General features: G+C 45.2%; 1 long non-coding RNA gene across 1 annotated transcript in view; it reads left to right on the top strand.

Moving 5' to 3' along the window:
• The first annotated feature begins 3,775 nt into the window (after nucleotides 1–3,775).
• LOC137570991 (uncharacterized) overlaps nucleotides 3,776–18,551 on the top strand; it is a 67,947-nt gene continuing 53,171 nt past the window's right edge. Inside the window, exons 1-2 of the long non-coding RNA XR_011031271.1 lie at nucleotides 3,776–3,951; nucleotides 17,822–17,944. This is a non-coding gene — a long non-coding RNA (uncharacterized lncRNA). The remainder of the gene's footprint in view (nucleotides 3,952–17,821; nucleotides 17,945–18,551) is intronic.

Below are 18,551 nucleotides of genomic sequence, written 5' to 3'. Positions count from 1 at the left end.
TTTTTTTTCAAGGCGTTGTTATTCACTGTAAAAACAAACAGCGCTAGATTAAGTGTGGGGCACTCACATTACAACCGATACTGTATCCTGCATTTCTCATCAAGAAGCAGGTTCCAAGTCCCACATGTTGCCAAATATGAATTAACTGTTTGCGGTGTCAAATTGACCTTCTTCCCAAATCAAGAGATGGGAGGGGAGATTCTTCAGCCTTTCAACTCTAGAATATACCCTTTTTTTTGTTACTTCTAGCAAAACTAACATATTTTATTAGTATGTTACATTGCCAACAATAGGTGACTAGGAACCCCAGAGCCTTATCGTTTCAAAACTAAAAGTATTAAAGCAGAGATGGCCTACTCTTTACTGCTATAACAACCTCCACTCTTCTGAGATGGAATCTTCTACATTTTGGGACAAGGAATTGCTCCCATCCAAACACAAGAGAAGCAGTGACTTCAGACACTCATGCTGGGTGATTGTTTCTAGCTCGAAATGTATCTCACAGGTGTTCAGTGGGATTCAGGTCTGGGCTCTATGCAGACAAATCAGGTTTTTTGATTATTATTTATTATTATTATTATTTAGTATTTATATAGCGCAGGCATCTTACGCAGCGCTGTACAGAGAATATAGTCTTTGTCACTAACTGTCCCTCAGAGGAGCTCACTATCTAATCCCTACCATAGTTGTATATGTCTATGTATACTGTATATTGGGCTTGATTCACAAAAGGGTGATAACTCAGTTATCACGCCTAAAACCTTTGCACGTGCAAACTACTTAGCACCCTAGTTTGCACGTGCAAAGCTTTTAGGCGTGATAACTGAGTTTTTAGGCGTGATAACACAGTTATCACCCTTTTGTGAATCAAGCCCATCGTGTAGTGTATTTATTGTAGTCTAGGGCCAATTTCAGGGGGAAGCCAATTAACTTATCTGTATGTTTTTGAGATGTGGGAGGAAACCGGAGTGCAAGGAGGAAACCCACACAGACACTCCCCGCAGATGTTGACCTGGCTGGGATTTGAATCGGGGACCCAGCGCGGCAAGGCGAGAGCGCCAACCACTGCGCCACTGTCCTACCACACCAGACTCAGCACACTGTTTATTTTTAGAAATCACTTTGTTGAAGTGGAGATTTGATCTACCATAATATATGACACTACAAATTTAAAGGGAACATGAAGTGAAAGGGATATGGAGGCCACCATTATTATCTCCTACTAAACAATATCAGTTGCCTGGCATTCTGGTGATCTTACTGACTTCAGTAGGGTCTAAATTACACTCCTGAAATGGGACTGGCACCAGCTCCGCCCCACTGCATGCCCGAGCCAGCATAATTCTATAATTGCATGGAAATGGCCTCAATTCACTAAGATCATGCTAGAGATAATAAGGCAAGAGAAAACTTACTTCCACACGTGAGAGAGTTATCTTACCTCTTCATTCCTTAAGTTACCTCTCCTGTAGTTAATTTACCTCCTCTGTAGTTAATTTACCTCCTCTGTAGTTATTTTCACACGCAGTTAACAGCCTGTCTTTAACTCTGGAGTTATTTTAAGGATTGGAGAGTTAATTTAAAGACAGAAGAGTTAACTTTAGGCTTGCCATGGTAACAACTCTAGAAGAGTTATTAAAGACAGGAGATAAGTTTAGTGAATTGAGGCCATAGTGTGGCGGAGGAGGGTTTCAAAGTGTCAGACTTTGTACAATACTTTGATCCACATAGAGGGACACCATGCAGGACTAGATCGGCCCTGACTAGCCCATATAATACCTAAATTACATGGTGGAGGGTTAAAGTGCTAATCACAAAGTAGAAAAAAACACTGCACTAAACAGTTGGGCTGCCAGTTTGCTATCATATGCATTAAAAATCGAAGGCTGAATAAGGACTTTAACTATTTCTGCCGCCTGGACCTGAAGCTCACGTCCGGGCGGCTGCTCTGCTGCGGTGCCGCGCTTCGGCGCACTCCCGTGCGTGATCGCGGGTGCGCCCCCGTGGTGTCCCCCAGTAGCCCTGGGATCAGTTAACGGGAGCATGGCTCCCGATCACCGATCCGTCTCACCAGCAGAAAAACCAAAGCGCTCTTACAAGAGGCTTCAGTCTTTCTGACCGTAAAAATTTCCGCCTCCCCCTTGTGCTTCCGCTTTGCGAGAAGCACAAGGAGGGGAAAAAAAATTCAAGGTGGCCATCTTGTGACCAAATAGTCAAACTACATCTACATATTTTTTACATTACAATGTACACATATAATAACATTAAAAATTAACTGTTTATTTCCCACACCAAAATATTACCCAAATAAAATCTTTAATGGAAAAAAAAATTACAATTAAAAAAAAAAAAAGACATAAATAGTTACCTAAGGGTCTGACATTTTTAAATATGCATTTGAAGGGGTATGCTACGAACAGTTTTTAAATTATAAGCTTGTAAATAGTGATGGAGGCAAAACGGAAAAAATGCACCTTTATTTCCAAATAAAATATTGGCGCCATACATTGTGATAGGGACAAAATTTAAATGGTGTCATAACCGAGACAAACGGGCAAATAAAATACATAGGTTTTAATTATGGTAGCGTGGATTATTTTAAAGCTATAATGGCCGAAAATTGAGAAATCATGAATTGTTTCAATTTTTGTCTTCTTAATCCTGTTAAAATGCATTTATTAAAAAAAATAATTCTTAGCAAAATGTACCACCCAAATAAAGCCTAATTAGTGGCAGAAAAAACAAGATATAGATCAATAAATTGTGATAAGTAGTGATAAAGTTATTAGCGAATGAATGGGAGGTGAAAATTGCTCTGATGCATAAGGTAAAAAATCCCCGCGGGCTGAAATGGTTAAAGAGGATCTGTAGTAAAAATAACATAACGAATAAAATTGCTTATTGTTTACGATATTAATTTATAAATTATTTTATCAGTGTTTGCCCATTGTAAAAGCTTTTCTCTCTGATTTACATCCTGAAATTTACCACATGGTGGGGACATCTTTAGTCTTGCCAGGTTATCTGTACGGAATGTTCTATGCACAGAGGTAGATACTGCTTGATTGGCAGTTGAACAAAAGCCAAGGTTGACAGACAGGAAACTGTCAGGACCATGATCATGACATCACACTGTGGGAGGGGTTTCACCACAATATCAGCCACACAGACCCCCCTGATGATCTATTTGAGAAAAGGTTAAGATTTCTGGTGGTAAAGGGATATCAGCTACTGATTGGGATAAATTTCAACCCTTGGTTAAAGTTCCTCTTTAAAGAGAAACTCCAACCAAGAATTTAACTTTATCCCAATCAGTAGCTGATACCCCCTTTTGCATTAGAAATCTATTGCTTTTCACAAAAAGACCATCAGGGGGCGCTGTATGACTGATATTGTGGTGAAACCCCTCCCACAAGAAGCTCTGAGGACCGCGGTACTTTGGGCAAACTGCCACAATGTAACAATGTTCACAGACAGGAAATAGCTGTTTACAGCTGTCTCCAATGGCCAAAGCAGCTAGCAGCAGCTACATAACCTGCCCACAGTAAAAAAGAAAGATTTTACAATGAGCAAACACTGACTAAATCATTTATACATAATTATTGTAAAAATGAAGCACTTTTTTATTACACTATTGTTACTGGAGTTCCTCTTTAAGTGTTGAATATTCAGTTGCTGATGACATTTTTGTTGATTGCTCTACAATGACCAGATCCATTGTTTAATGCCTGTCTGGGAGTTATTTTTCTACTCTCTTTTGCAAGGCTAGGAGGATAAGGCTTTCCTATCTTTTCTCAATAATTCACCATTGCTCTGGGAATGAAAGAGCTGCCTATATGGACCTATGGAATACAGTGCAGACTAGCGAGCTGACACCTGGCCTACACATGTCAGGAGAATTTGCTGATCATCATTACTATAGAAGGATTTATAGTACAAACAAAATGGAAGGTATGCACAATATTCAACCATCTCAGTTTTTTTACACCACAGGGGCAGAATTTCTTTGAACAAGGCCACGCCGTGCAATGTAAAGGAACAAACCAACATAATACGATAAAAACAATGCTTTCAGAGCAAAACAAAGCAAAAACATAGGGATAAGCAAATGTTCAAACAGAGGTGCCAGGTAAGGAAAAGATGAATAAAAACCAATTAAGGTGGGGGGGGGGGGGGGGTAGTGGTGGACTTACCTCCCTCAACCAGAATCACAGTCTCTGAAAAATATATCTTTATTCAATATCTTAATTCAATCTTTATTCAATAAGACTCCAAATTAATTGCAACACATTTACGGGTAGCATTCCGCTTCCTCAGGCAGTACAAGGAGCTTGTGGAAGTCCTGACAGGTACGAGGGCCTGACGAGTGCAAAAATGTACACCTTCATGAGGTATTATTTTAAAAAATGCTCACATTTTTCTTTTAAATCCTTTCCATGATCACGGTGGAAGGGTCTAGTACAGAACATTCTGCATGCAAACTGTTTTGGAAGCTAACATCCTCCACTATGTTAATCTTTGTGCATCTCTTTTGAATGCAAGGTGTGTATCCTGCCTATAATCAGGCTCTGCACATCTATGCTGCTAGTCATTCAGATTCAGCCTGTCTTGGGAAGCGCTGACACCTCTCTCTGCTGTATAAAAAAATGTAAGTTTACTTTATGGCTAGCTGCACCCATTTGCTATTTCAAGTTTGCATTCTGATTTTATTCTGAGTTTAGGGATTTAGTGCATAGTTTAACATCTGTTTTGATTACAAGATGTGTATTGGCCTCTAAGGGGCTCTGCTGCACACCTCTGTTGGTAGTCATTTCACATGCAACCTGGTTAGGAGCGCTGCCAGTTCTTCCATGTTTCCTTTTAAAATATTCATCAATGAAAGCCCTTAAAGTAGACCTTTAGCAAGACGACTATGGAGACCGCCATCCTTATTTGCTAAAAAAAATAAATAAAAAAAGGATGACTCTTATGCCTGTTTGCTTCAGCAGTAGTGTTGGGCGAACAGTGTTCGCCACTGTTCGGGTTCTGCAGAACATCACCCTGTTCGGGTGATGTTCGAGTTCGGCCGAACACCTGACGGTGCTCGGCCAAACCGTTCGGCCATATGGCCGAACTAAGAGCGCATGGCCGAACGTTCCCCGAACGTTCGGCTAGCGCTGTGATTGGCCGAACGGGTCACGTGGTTCGGACCCGAACGCGCTCTGATTGGCCGAACTGTCACGTGGTTCGGGTAAATAAATACCCGAACCACGTCATATCTCCGCCATTTGTCTGTGGGTTTAGCTTTGGGTAGGCAGGCAGGGTAGTTCGCGCTCCAGCCACGCTAGCCAGGGTCCCCCCCAGTCATTGTGTGTCGCTGCTGGGAATAGTAGTACACCGCTCGCTCAGCATTCTGTTTACTGCCACTCTGTGTACCTCGCTCAGCCACACTATATAGCATTCTGTTTACTGCCACTCTGTGTCTGCTGGGAATAGTAGTACACCGCTTGCACAGCCACACTATATAGCATTCTGTTTACTGCCACTCTGTGTACCTCGCTCAGCCACACTATATAGCATTCTGTTTACTGCCACTCTGTGTCTGCTGGGAATAGTGGTACACCGCTCGCTCAGCCACACTATATAGCATTCTGTTCACTGTTCTGTGTCTGCTTGGAATAGTGGTACACCGCTCGTTCAGCCACACTATATAGCATTCTGTGTACTGTTCTGTGTCTGCTGGGAACAGTAGTACACCGCTCGTTCAGCCACACTATATAGCATTCTGTGTACTGTTCTGTGTCTGCTGGGAACAGTAGTACACCGCTCGCTCAGCCACACTATATAGCATTCTGTTCACTGTTCTGTGTCTGCTGGGAATAGTGGTACACCGCTCGCTCAGCCACACTATATAGCATTCTGTTCACTGTTCTGTGTCTGCTGGGAATAGTGGTACACCGCTCGCTCAGCCACACTATATAGCATTCTGTTTACTGTTCTGTGTCTGCTGGGAATAGTGGTACACCGCTCGCTCATCCACACTATATAGCATTCTGTTCACTGTTCTGTGTCTGCTGGGAATAGTGGTACACCGCTCGCTCAGCCACACTATATAGCATTCTGTTCACTGTTCTGTGTCTGCTGGGAATAGTGGTACACCGCTCGCTCAGCCACACTATATAGCATTCTGTTTACTGCCACTCTGTGTACCTCGCTCAGCCACACTATATAGCATTCTGTTTACTGCCACTCTGTGTCTGCTGGGAATAGTGGTACACCGCTCGCTCAGCCACACTATATAGCATTCTGTTCACTGTTCTGTGTCTGCTTGGAATAGTGGTACACCGCTCGCTCAGCCACACTATATAGCATTCTGTTTACTGTTCTGTGTCTGCTGGGAATAGTGGTACACCGCTCGCTCAGCCACACTATATAGCATTCTGTTCACTGTTCTGTGTCTGCTGGGAATAGTGGTACACCGCTCGCTCAGCCACACTATATAGCATTCTGTTTACTGTTCTGTGTCTGCTGGGAACAGTAGTACACCGCTCGCTCAGCCAGAGTATATAGCATTGTGTTTACTGCCACTCTGTGTACACCGCTCAGCCAGACTATATACCATTGTTTACTGACACTCTGTGTACACCACTCAGCCACACTATATACCATTGTTTACTGACACTCTGTGTACACCGCTCAGCCAGACTATATACCATTGTTTACTGCCACTCTGATTCTGCTGGGAACAGTAGTACACCGCTCGCTCAGCCAGACTATATACCATTGTTTACTGACACTCTGTGTACACCGCTCAGCCAGACTATATACCATTGTTTACTGACACTCTGTGTACACCACTCAGCCACACTATATACCATTGTTTACTGACACTCTGTGTACACCGCTCAGCCAGACTATATACCATTGTTTACTGCCACTCTGATTCTGCTGGGAACAGTAGTACACCGCTCGCTCAGCCAGACTATATACCATTGTTTACTGACACTATATAGCAGACTATATAGCATTGTGTGTACACCGCTCAGCCAGACTATATACCATTGTTTACTGACACTCTGTGTACACCGCTCAGCCAGACTATATACCATTGTTTACTGCCACTCTGATTCTGCTGGGAACAGTAGTACACCGCTCGCTCAGCCAGACTATATACCATTGTTTACTGACACTCTGTGTACACCGCTCAGCCAGACTATATACCATTGTTTACTGACACTATATAGCAGACTATATAGCATTGTGTGTACACCGCTCAGCCAGACTATATACCATTGTTTACTGACACTCTGTGTACACCGCTCAGCCAGACTATATACCATTGTTTACTGCCACTCTGATTCTGCTGGGAACAGTAGTACACCGCTCGCTCAGCCAGACTATATACCATTGTTTACTGACACTCTATGTACACCGCTCAGCCAGACTATATACCATTGTTTACTGCCACTCTGATTCTGCTGGGAACAGTAGTACACCGCTCGCTCAGCCAGACTATATACCATTGTTTACTGACACTCTATGTACACCGCTCAGCCAGACTATATACCATTGTTTACTGCCACTCTGATTCTGCTGGGAACAGTAGTACACCGCTCGCTCAGCCAGACTATATAGCATTGTGTTTACTGCCACTCTGTGTACACCGCTCAGCCACACTATATAGCATTGCGTACTCTGCCAGTCAGTGTGTATATTGCTGGGATCAGTAATACTCCACTCACCGTCAACCACTATATGAGCTCAACATGAGTTCCCCAGAGACCTCCGCTGTGAGCAGCACTCCCAACAACAGCAACAGCCAACGCCCCACGCAAGCTATAACATCCACCCCAGCAGCCAGTGGTCAGCAGCAGCCCTCCCCGGAGGAGAACGTTGTGTCCATCAGTCCGTCGCCAGAGCGATTAATGAGGGCTGCCATTGAGGAGATGATGGGGCCTGATGTGGAGGAGGAGGTCTGGCTCAGGCCAGCATCCCAAGTTAATGTTGAGGACGATGAGGGGTCTGTGTCTGGGGATGTTGGGGTGGCAGAGGTGGTGGGTGGGTCAGACTCAGGAGAAGAGTTGTATGATGAGGATGATGATCGGGACCATCTGTATGTGCCTCAGAGTCCGACCCCGGAAAACATGTTGTATCGTGTGTTTAGGTACTAAAATCTGCGTTCCCTCCCAGTAGTGTTGGGCGAACAGTGTTTGCCACTGTTCGGGTTCTGCAGAACATCACCCTGTTCGGGGTGACTATATAGCAGACTATATAGCATTGTGTTTAATGCCACTCTGTGTACACGGCTCAGCCACACTATATAGCATTGTGTTTACTTCCACTCTGTGTCTGCTGGGAACAGTAGTACACCGCTCACCCGCCACTGTATAGCATTGTGCTCTGTGTCACTGCTGACAATAGTGGTACACCGCTCACCCACCACTGTATAGCATTTCTGTACTGCCACTGTACTGCTGCCAGTCAGCGTGTACTTTAAGGATAAGTGAAATGAGGAAGAAATCCGGTGAAAGAGGGAGGGGCAAGGGAAGAGGTGTTTCCCCTGACGGTTCACGTACAGGCCACAGGGGAGCACCCAAGAAAACCCACTCAATACTGCCCATGTTGTCCAGGACAACAACCCTCACAGATCCAAAAGAACAGGACCAGATAATTACTTGGATGACCTCTCAAGCGTCCAGCAGTGGGTTAAGCAGCACCAGCACATCACGCACGAGGTCCGAGTCCTCAGCCAGTTAAAGTCTGGGCTTTCTTTGAAGACTGCACTGAGGATGTTACCATGGCGATTTGCAAGGTGTGCAAGACCCGCCTGAGCAGGGGGAAAAGTATTAACAACCTCTCCACCACCAGCATGAGCCGCCACATTCTATCCAAACATCCCACTCTGTGGGCAAACGCGGCAGGACAGGGTACCACCAGCAACACTGCCTCCCTTGGGTTCACCAGACTCACCACCAGACCCGCCTCAGCAGCAGCAGTAGCCCAGCCATTGCGTGGTTCACAACATTCACAAACATCAGACGATGCTGACACTGTCACTTTCCGGACTAGTGCTCTTGAGGTCTCCCAGTGTTCATCAAACACAACAACCAACAGCCCTTCGGTGTGCAGCGCTACGGTTGAGTTGTCTGTTTCTGAGATGTTTGAGCACAAGAGGAAATTGCCAGCAAATGACCCCCGGGCCGTGGCAGTAACAGCCAGCCAGCATAGCCAAGCTTCTGGCCTGCGAAATGCTGCCATATCGAGTGGTGGAGACAAACAGCTTCAAGGGCATGATGTCAGTGGCCATCCCACGTTACGTGGTTCCCAGCCGCTACCACTTTGCGCGCTCTGCAGTGCCTGAGTTGCATGAGCACGTGGTCAGCTAAATAACCCGAAGCTTGAAGAATGCCGTTGCCTGCAAGGTTCACCTCACCACTGACACCTGGACGAGTGCGTTCGGCCAGGGTCGATACATCTCCCTTACCGCGCACTGGGTGAACCTTGTGGAGCCTGGCAGCGATTCCTCACCTGCTACGGCGCGGGTGTTGCCCACGCCGCAAACAGCTGGATAACAACAGCAGCACCTACCTCTCTGACTCCTTCTCCTCCAACGCATCTCAAAGCTGTACCTCATCCGGAAATGCTAACCCAGCACCAGCAGCAGTAGGATCGTGGAAGCAGTGCAGCACAGCTGTTGGCATGCGTCAGCAAGCGTTGCTGAAGCTGATCTGCCTTGGGGATAAGCAGCACACAGGGGAGGAAATTTGGAGGGGAATAAAGGAACAGACGGATTTGTGGCTGGCACCGCTGGACCTGAAACCGGGCATGAAGCTAGACACCTGGCACGAACTGGCAATGTACGCAATAGAGGTGCTGGCTTGCCCGGCAGCCAGCGTTATGTCGGAACGCTGTTTCAGTGCTGCCGGAGGCATCATCACAGATCGGCGTATCCGCCTCTCCACAGAAAATGCAGACCGTCTGACTCAAATTAAAATGAATCAATCCTGGATTGGAAACGACTACGCAACACTCCTGGACCCCAACCAAGTAACATGACCGATGAACATCTGGGATGGTTTAGCGTTTCCGGTCCCTGTTTATTGAACCTCTCATCTGTATTACATTTATGACTGCATGGCGGCAAAAAGCATTGCTGCTATATCCGCACGCTTTTTGTCCTCATGCAAGGCCTGGGTTGTTGTGTCTCACAAAGCGTGGCCTTCTCCTCCTGCGCCTCCTCCTGTTCCATCACGTGTGCTGCTGCTGCTGCTGGGTTACCGTTGCCGCGTGGTCCCTGTTTATTGAACCTCTTATCTTTATTACATTTATGACTACATGGCGGTACAAAGCATGCTATCCGCACGCTTTTTGTCCTCATGCAAGGCCTGGGTTGTTGTGTCTCACAAAGCGTGGCCTTCTCCTCCTGCGCCTCCTCCTGTTCCATCACGTGTGCTGCTGCTGCTGCTGCTGCTGGGTTAGCGTTGCCGCGTGGTCCCTGTTTATTGAACCTCTTATCTTTATTACATTTATGACTACATGGCGGTACAAAGCATGCTATCCGCACGCTTTTTGTCCTCATGCAAGGCCTGGGTTGTTGTGTCTCACAAAGCGTGGCCTTCTCCTCCTGCGCCTCCTCCTGTTCCATCACGTGTGCTGCTGCTGCTGCTGCTGCTGCTGGGTTACCGTTGCCGCGTGGTCCCTGTTTATTGAACCTCTTATCTTTATTACATTTATGACTACATGGCGGTACAAAGCATGCTATCCGCACGCTTTTTGTCCTCATGCAAGGCCTGGGTTGTTGTGTCTCACAAAGCGTGGCCTTCTCCTCCTGCGCCTCCTCCTGTTCCATCACGTGTGCTGCTGCTGCTGCTGGGTTACCGTTGCCGCGTGGTCACTGTTTATTGAACCTCTTATCTTTATTACATTTATGACTACATGGCGGTACAAAGCATGCTATCCGCACGCTTTTTGTCCTCATGCAAGGCCTGGGTTGTTGTGTCTCACAAAGCGTGGCCTTCTCCTCCTGCGCCTCCTCCTGTTCCATCACGTGTGCTGCTGCTGCTGCTGCTGCTGGGTTAGCGTTGCCGCGTGGTCCCTGTTTATTGAACCTCTTATCTTTATTACATTTATGACTACATGGCGGTACAAAGCATGCTATCCGCACGCTTTTTGTCCTCATGCAAGGCCTGGGTTGTTGTGTCTCACAAAGCGTGGCCTTCTCCTCCTGCGCCTCCTCCTGTTCCATCACGTGTGTTGCTGCTGGGTTAGCGTTGCCGCGTGGTCCCTGTTTATTGAACCACTTATCTTTATTACATTTATGACTGCATGGTGGTACAAAGCATGCTATCCGCACGCTTCTTGTCCTCATGCAAGGCCTGGGTTGTTGTGTCTCAAAGCGTGGCCTTCTCCTCCTGCGCCACCCTCCTCCTGTTCCATCACGTGTGCTGCTGCTGGGTTAGCATTACCGGTCCCTTTTCCTGGAACCTCTTATATGTATTACATTTATGACTGCATGCCGACAAAAAGCATGTTACCTGTGCAAAGAAAACAGACATTTCCCGCATTTAAAAGACAGTTTTCCCTTTGAAACTTTAAAATCGATTTTCTCAAAAACTATAAGCTCTTTTTGCTAAATTTTTTTTTCCTCTTGTACCCACTCCCAAGGTGCACATACCCTGTAAATTTGGGGTATGTAGCATATAAGGAGGCTTTACAAAGCACAAAAGTTCGGGTCCCCATTGACTTCCATTATGTTCGGAGTTCGGGTCGAACACCCGAACATCGCGGCCATGTTCGGCCTGTTCGGCCCGAACCCGAACATCTAGATGTTCGCCCAACACTATTCAGCAGGTGGAGTCTTATAACCGAAAGATGCAAACAGTCAGCCAGTACAGACTGTTATCAGAACACGTGACCCGTATACTTCTGAGCCAGTGGCTACTATGAGACCCTCTTGTCGTCCAGCCTGGTCACCTCCTCCCACTCCTGCATCCAGGACTTCTCACGAGGGTTCCTCTCCTTTGGAACTCTCTCCCACGGCCTGTACGTCATACTCCATGCCTGGAAACCTTCAAACATACTCTCATTTTGAGGCTTACTGCTTTACCCACTACCCTCTAAATTGTAAGCTCACAAGGACAGGGATCGCCCCCTAGTGTTTCTTGTTTATTTGTAAACATAAATCGTGAAAGGCTCATCAAGGTTTTAAAAAATACTTTTAATTAATTGAGCATTAAAAATGCTGACAAAATCTGTGAGTTTAATCAAAAAACAAAGCGCAAGATATTCCCCAATTAAAAACACACAATTGAGTCTAAAGACCGACTTGCAATCATCGGGGAAACCCCACACAACAACAACCGATAAAACAGCACATGCAAACTTGTAACCAATTGTATGTTTGTGAATCCAGAAGATTGCTCATCAGTGTTGGGCCTGGCACTAAACCTCTCGCTAAAAACCTGCAGGACATGTCCCCAGTAGGGATGCTCATTTGAATTCTGAGGAAATGAAATTTCCCATATCCAATTGGAAATCAGCATTTCCAATTAGAAACTTGGAAAATGGAAAAGAGATTTCTGCAGAAATACCGCAACTCTTTCTTGCATGTACAGCTCCCTTAGGCATCAGCTTACCTTTTTCATGTGATCCTCCCTATTTGCAGCCTTCTCTTTTATATGTAGCACCCCCTATTCACACCCAGGGGCCTCCTCAGCCTGAAGCCGCTCAAGGCCCGAGCCTTTCTGGCCTCTCCGGATAAATCTCACTAATATTATAAATGTGAAAAATGTGAAAGTTTGGATGTTTGTTACTCGATCACCTAACAGTGGCTGAACGGATTTGAATGAAATTTGGCACACACATAGTACATTACCTGGAATAACATATAGGATACATTTTATCCCCATAACCAAAAAGTGGGTGGAGATAAATACAAATTTCCCAGGGAAAATGTAAGCTGCAGCCATTCTTACGCTGTTATTAGCAGGGTTCTCAAACTTTGCACAGTTGGCCATTGGGTGACTAGAATTAATATTCAGAAAAGTGGGTGGAGGGTACAAAAGCCAATCAGAATTCACCTATTGATTTTCAAGGGGAATATTTCATTGCTGCCATTCTTGCACTGTTAATGGCACAAGCCTCAAACCTGGTACAGTTGGTTATTGGGTGACTGGGGTTCAAATTCAGAAAAGGGGGTGGAGCCACAAACAGCCCATCAGATTTGTTTCATTTCAATGGAAATTATAGATGCTAAAGACTGCAAAGCTCACAAACGTAGTAATTGAGTAATTGTGTGCTAGGGTTCAAAAAGTGGGCGGAGCCAACACCAACCAAATACATACCAGGGCACCGCCGGGCCATCAGCTAGTAAATACTAAATAATAATATCAGCAATAACTGTCCTCCTATACCAAATTACCTCAAAACCTTGAATGTTTCGATCCATGAAAATAAAATATATAAATAAAATACACAGTATACCGCTAGCTCCGCTTACACAGCTATGTAAACCCAAACAGCACAATTAGTGCGCGCTCCTGCAAGAGGTTCCCAGGAGAGCTGTTACAGCTTCAAATTCTCAAGCCAAAAGTTCAGAAGCCAAATAAATAACTTCACCAAAGTAATTTCAACTTTGACATGGTCATTAAAATATCAAATATGACACTTACCTTGAGAGCGGTATAATTCTTTCTTGGCCCCAAAATATGTTTGATAAACAAATGTTAATTGAGAACAGGACCTGTTAAGGGCCGAGGGTGACGCCGCGCCAAGTCTTTGTTCAAACGCTAAGGCCAAAATATATACACTATTACTTTTTGTTCTTTCCCCGGCTAATACCCCATCGCTGCGCTGTTTCGGTATCCCGAAGACGCGGTCTCTGAAGAATACAACATCACCCATCTGGAACACGAGATACAGGAAATTGTGAGTGTCAATAACGATATCCTAACTCATAGTTTTTATCGTGTAGCGGTTTTAACACCTTGACCCCCGGTGAGTACAACCATATGTCGGGGAATCCTATGGAGGCGAAACAAATTGGTCTCACGCATAAAATAAATTTGAATCTCGTTTACATGTTATAAATTACGTGAAATCTTCAAAATAACATACATATTTCAAATATGTTTAATACCTCTCATTTATACTTAAAGCGGACCTGAACATCCTCTCTGCTCTAAATGATAAACACCAGCACACTAACCTTTAAAGAAAAAACATTTCTTTGTTACAGCTGATACAAACACTGCAATCAATCTGCAAGTGTGTCTACTTCCTGCTTTCATGGAAGCAGACATATTGTTAACATTTTGTGCTTTCAAATTAGCTGCTCTGCCGTGGCAGTCAGCTGACACAGCTGAGGGATCAAATTACAATGTGTGAATAAGCACAGATAAAGGGGGAATGAGACAGTCTAAACTCTCTAAATACATACAGGGTGAATTTCTCTATGTTTTCCTTCTGCCCTGTGTAAGAGTTTAAGTCCACTTTAAGACAACTGCAAGTCCCCGTCCGACTGACAGGATCTGACAATTATTTCCTAAATGTCCGATCTGCTACCGATCGACAGCGGGATTGATCAGGAGCAGTTTGGATACAGATAATAATGAGGACAGCCGATATTGCTAATGAAGGGGAAAGTGAAGCATTCACACACCAGGGCTCAGGGCTGTGCGTATACCTGACTCTGGTTAAGTTCCCCAGAGCTGCTCCATGCTCTGTACACATGCTGCTGCTCCATGCTCTGTACACACACTGCTGCTCAATGCTCTGTACACACACTGCTGCTCCATGCTCTGTACACACACTGCTGCTCCATGCTCTGTACACACACTGCTGCTCCATGCTCTGTACTCACGCTGCTGCTCCATGCTCTGTACACACTCTGCTGCTCTATACTCTGTATACACGCTGCTGCTCCATGCTTTGTACACACACTGCTGCCCCATGCTCTGTACACACACTGCTGCTCAATGCTCTGTACACACACTGCTGCTCCATGCTCTGTACACACACTGCTGCTCCATGCTCTGTACACACGCTGCTGCTCCATGCTCTGTACTCACGCTGCTGCTCAATGCTCTGTACACACACTGCTGCTCCATGCTCTGTACACACTCTGCTGCTCCATGCTCTGTACACACGCTGCTGCTCCATGCTCTGTACACACTCTGCTGCTCCATGCTCTGTACACACACTGCTGCTCAATGCTCTGTACACACACTGCTGCTCCATGCTCTGTACACACACTGCTGCTCCATGCTCTGTACACACACTGCTGCTCCATGCTCTGTACACACACTGCTGCTCCATGCTCTGTACACACGCTGCTGCTCCATGCTCTGTACACACACTGCTGCTCAATGCTCTGTACTCACGCTGCTGCTCCATGCTCTGTACACACGCTGCTGCTCCATGCTCTGTACACACACTGCTGCTCCATGCTCTGTACACACACTGCTGCTCCATGCTCTGTACACACACTGCTGCTCCATGCTCTGTACACGGGCTGCTGCTCCATGCTCTGTACATACACTGCTGCTCCAGGATACCTGCAGATATTCTGGTGTCTCAGCTTGTGCCTGTCCCCAGACACTGCACTGCCCTGGTCTGAGGGGGGATTCTGGGCAGCTGTAATTCCCCCCCCCCCCCCTGTTTGCCTATGACTCTACTGTATTTAGGGAAGAGTTCTTTACAGTGATTAAAATGTGACATGTATATCACCACAGGAAATAGTCAAGGCAACTTCTATATCTAAACTTTTGTTTTTCATAGAATATTTGACGTTTTGGTCCTTTGTAGCCCCTTACACACTCCTACACACTCTGGTTCACCATGAGCTTGCTGGATAATCTGTAACTGTGTGTTTAAAGAGGAACTGTAGTGAAAATAACATAATGAATAACATTGCTTATTTTTACAATATGTATTCATAATTAATTTAGTCAGTGTTTGCACACTGTAAAATTTTTCCTCACTCTGATTTACATTCTGAAATCTATCATGGGTGGGGACATCTTTAGTTCTGCCAGGTGATCTACACGGAATGTACATTACTGAGAGTTCTATGCACAGAGGGAGATATTGCTTGCTTGGCAGTTGGAAACAGCGCTGTTATTTCCCACAATGCAATGAGGTTCACACACAGAAAACTGTCAGGACCATGGTCATGACATCACACTGTGGGAGGGGTTTCACCACAATATCAGCCACACAGACCCCCTTGATGATTTATTTGAGAAAAGGTAAAGATTTTGTGTGGGAAAGGGGGTATCAGCTTCTGATTGGAATGAAGTTCAGTGGTTAACCATTTAAGGACCGCAGTGATTGGAATCTACGCCCTGTTTTGGTGGGCTTTTGGCTGGCAGGGCGTAGATTTCAATCACTGTCCGCAGCATGCATCCGCCGTTTCCGCCGCTACCCGCCGATCGCGCCGCTCAAACCCGACGATTCTCACCGCATCTCACAGGCTCTGCCTGTCTCTATGACGTCAGAGTCATGTGAGCCTGTCAGGAGCCGATTTCATTGGCTCCTGGCCCTGTCTTTCAATGTAAGCAGTTCCCATTGGCTTACATTGAAAAACAGGGTCAGGAGCCAATGAAAGCGGCTCCTGACCGGCTCACATGACTCTGCCGTCATAGAGACAGGCAGAGTCTATGTCCTGGGGGTCCCGGCAAGCGGCGATGACGGCGGTTGCGACGGGTATGTGCTGAGATTCGTCGGGATTCTGTCGGAATTGGACCAGCGGTCTCTGGTCCTTAAGTGGTTAAAGTTCCTCTTCAAGGGGTTCTTTGGATGCTTTTCTTGCACTGAAGGACATCTATGCCCCCCCCCCCCCAATGGTTATACCCCTTCCCTTGCCCCCTTATGGTGTCCTTCATGGCCTTGGGGTCCATCACAAGGGCATAAAACAAGTGTGGCAATCATGATCTTCATACCCATAACAAGTATAGCCACAAAAACACCTGATCTGACGTATAGTCCCCTGTATCCGAGGAAGTGAAGATTAGCAGTTGGGACCCCCCAAAACTCTGGGCCCCCCTGTGAACACAGCGGCTGCACCCCCCTAGTTAAGCCCCTGTATACTGTATTATTATGTGGCCTTCATTATACCAGTACTCTACATTATTATTGTATTGCCCTAGACTTACGGTAATATTTTTCCTTGGAGTGGAACTTTAATTTTTATTTTTCAATAGCGTTTTCCTTCTAGGCATAACCCATAAAAAAAAAATCATGTACTTATCTGATTTTCTTGAATGTTGCTGTACATCCTCAAAATTATAGGCTAGAAAAAAAATAGCAATTATTTTATTAAAGAAATCAAGAAGATCTTTATTGTTAAGCATTGTTGGGTCTTTGCCATGCATCGGGGTGGGCCTTTCAATATATAATAAAGCAAAACATCTTAATAACCCAAAAAACACTAAAACATATCAAGCAAGTCACAAAAAGCAATTTTGTATCTTCCAGAAAGCACTCAGGAGAAAAGATAATTACTCAATTATATCAGTAATAGGAGGCCTGTCACGATTAAATACCCCAGAATTACCAGAGCTTATAATTTTATCTCAACATTACCAAAGATGTTGTCATTGTTGGGTCATCCCACACACTAAAACCTTCTCGAAAAAAAAGATGACATATTTATTAACATTTAGCAGAATATTTTTATTTGTTGGCCATGTTTTTCTGTGCAAGATGGTTATCGGGCTGTTGGTTAATTTTGGAAGAGAAACGGTTTTAGAATAACACATTGTTCACGAGATGAAAGGCTTCTGAGAACTGCCGAGTCTGAACCTCATCCAGGCAGCATTTCAATGACTTCTTCTCTCTTTAGGTCAGAAAATCCTCAGCAGATTCCTTTGCTGTTTGCTGTATAGACAAGGTGGCACCGCAGTGCGGGGACTTTTTCCGCCAAGTCATCTCCAAAATAACCGGGCTGCTTCACAAAAGCTGAAATGTAAGAGTCTGAAATGAGTTATCTCTTTGCAAATGTTAACATGGGGAAGAAGATGAAGAAAAAAAATAATAAAAAATATGGGCAAATGTTTCCAATTTAAAGTTGTTGGGTGGTATGGGATGGTGGTGGCAGGAGGAATATATCTCATGGCTTACAGATCTGTGTTGTGGTGCATATTGGATTAATAAAACTACTTGAGATTTTTGGATTTGTTTTAAACGTGGTGATTATCAATGTGAAGTTGTGTAACAATCTCTCCTTGTGAGATGGCAGGAAGGGAATAATACTCGCACACACACCAGGGCCCGTCTTCTAAGAGGTGCCTATTAAACAGCTGGGAAGAAGGTGTTGGGGAAACTGTATTCATTGGAACGCTGAGATCAATGTGGCATTTTTATGGTGGTATTTTATCTTTTGTTCATTGGCAACGACTGCGGACATGTGGGTAGCAGGAAAACAGACCAGGCTCAACCCATCTCTGGTGGACTTCAAATTGCTCCTTAGCTAGCTGGAAGATGCTGCTGAGGGTAATGATGGTCATGTCATGGAGAACTCATGGAGAAGAATGTGGATTTGTTTGATCGGCTGATAGATTAGCAAAGCTTTG

This window comes from Hyperolius riggenbachi, chromosome 4 (assembly GCF_040937935.1).
Source record: "Hyperolius riggenbachi isolate aHypRig1 chromosome 4, aHypRig1.pri, whole genome shotgun sequence".
In the NCBI taxonomy this organism is placed as follows: Eukaryota; Metazoa; Chordata; class Amphibia; order Anura; family Hyperoliidae; genus Hyperolius; species Hyperolius riggenbachi.
This window is presented reverse-complemented; position numbering and strand designations above follow the sequence as displayed.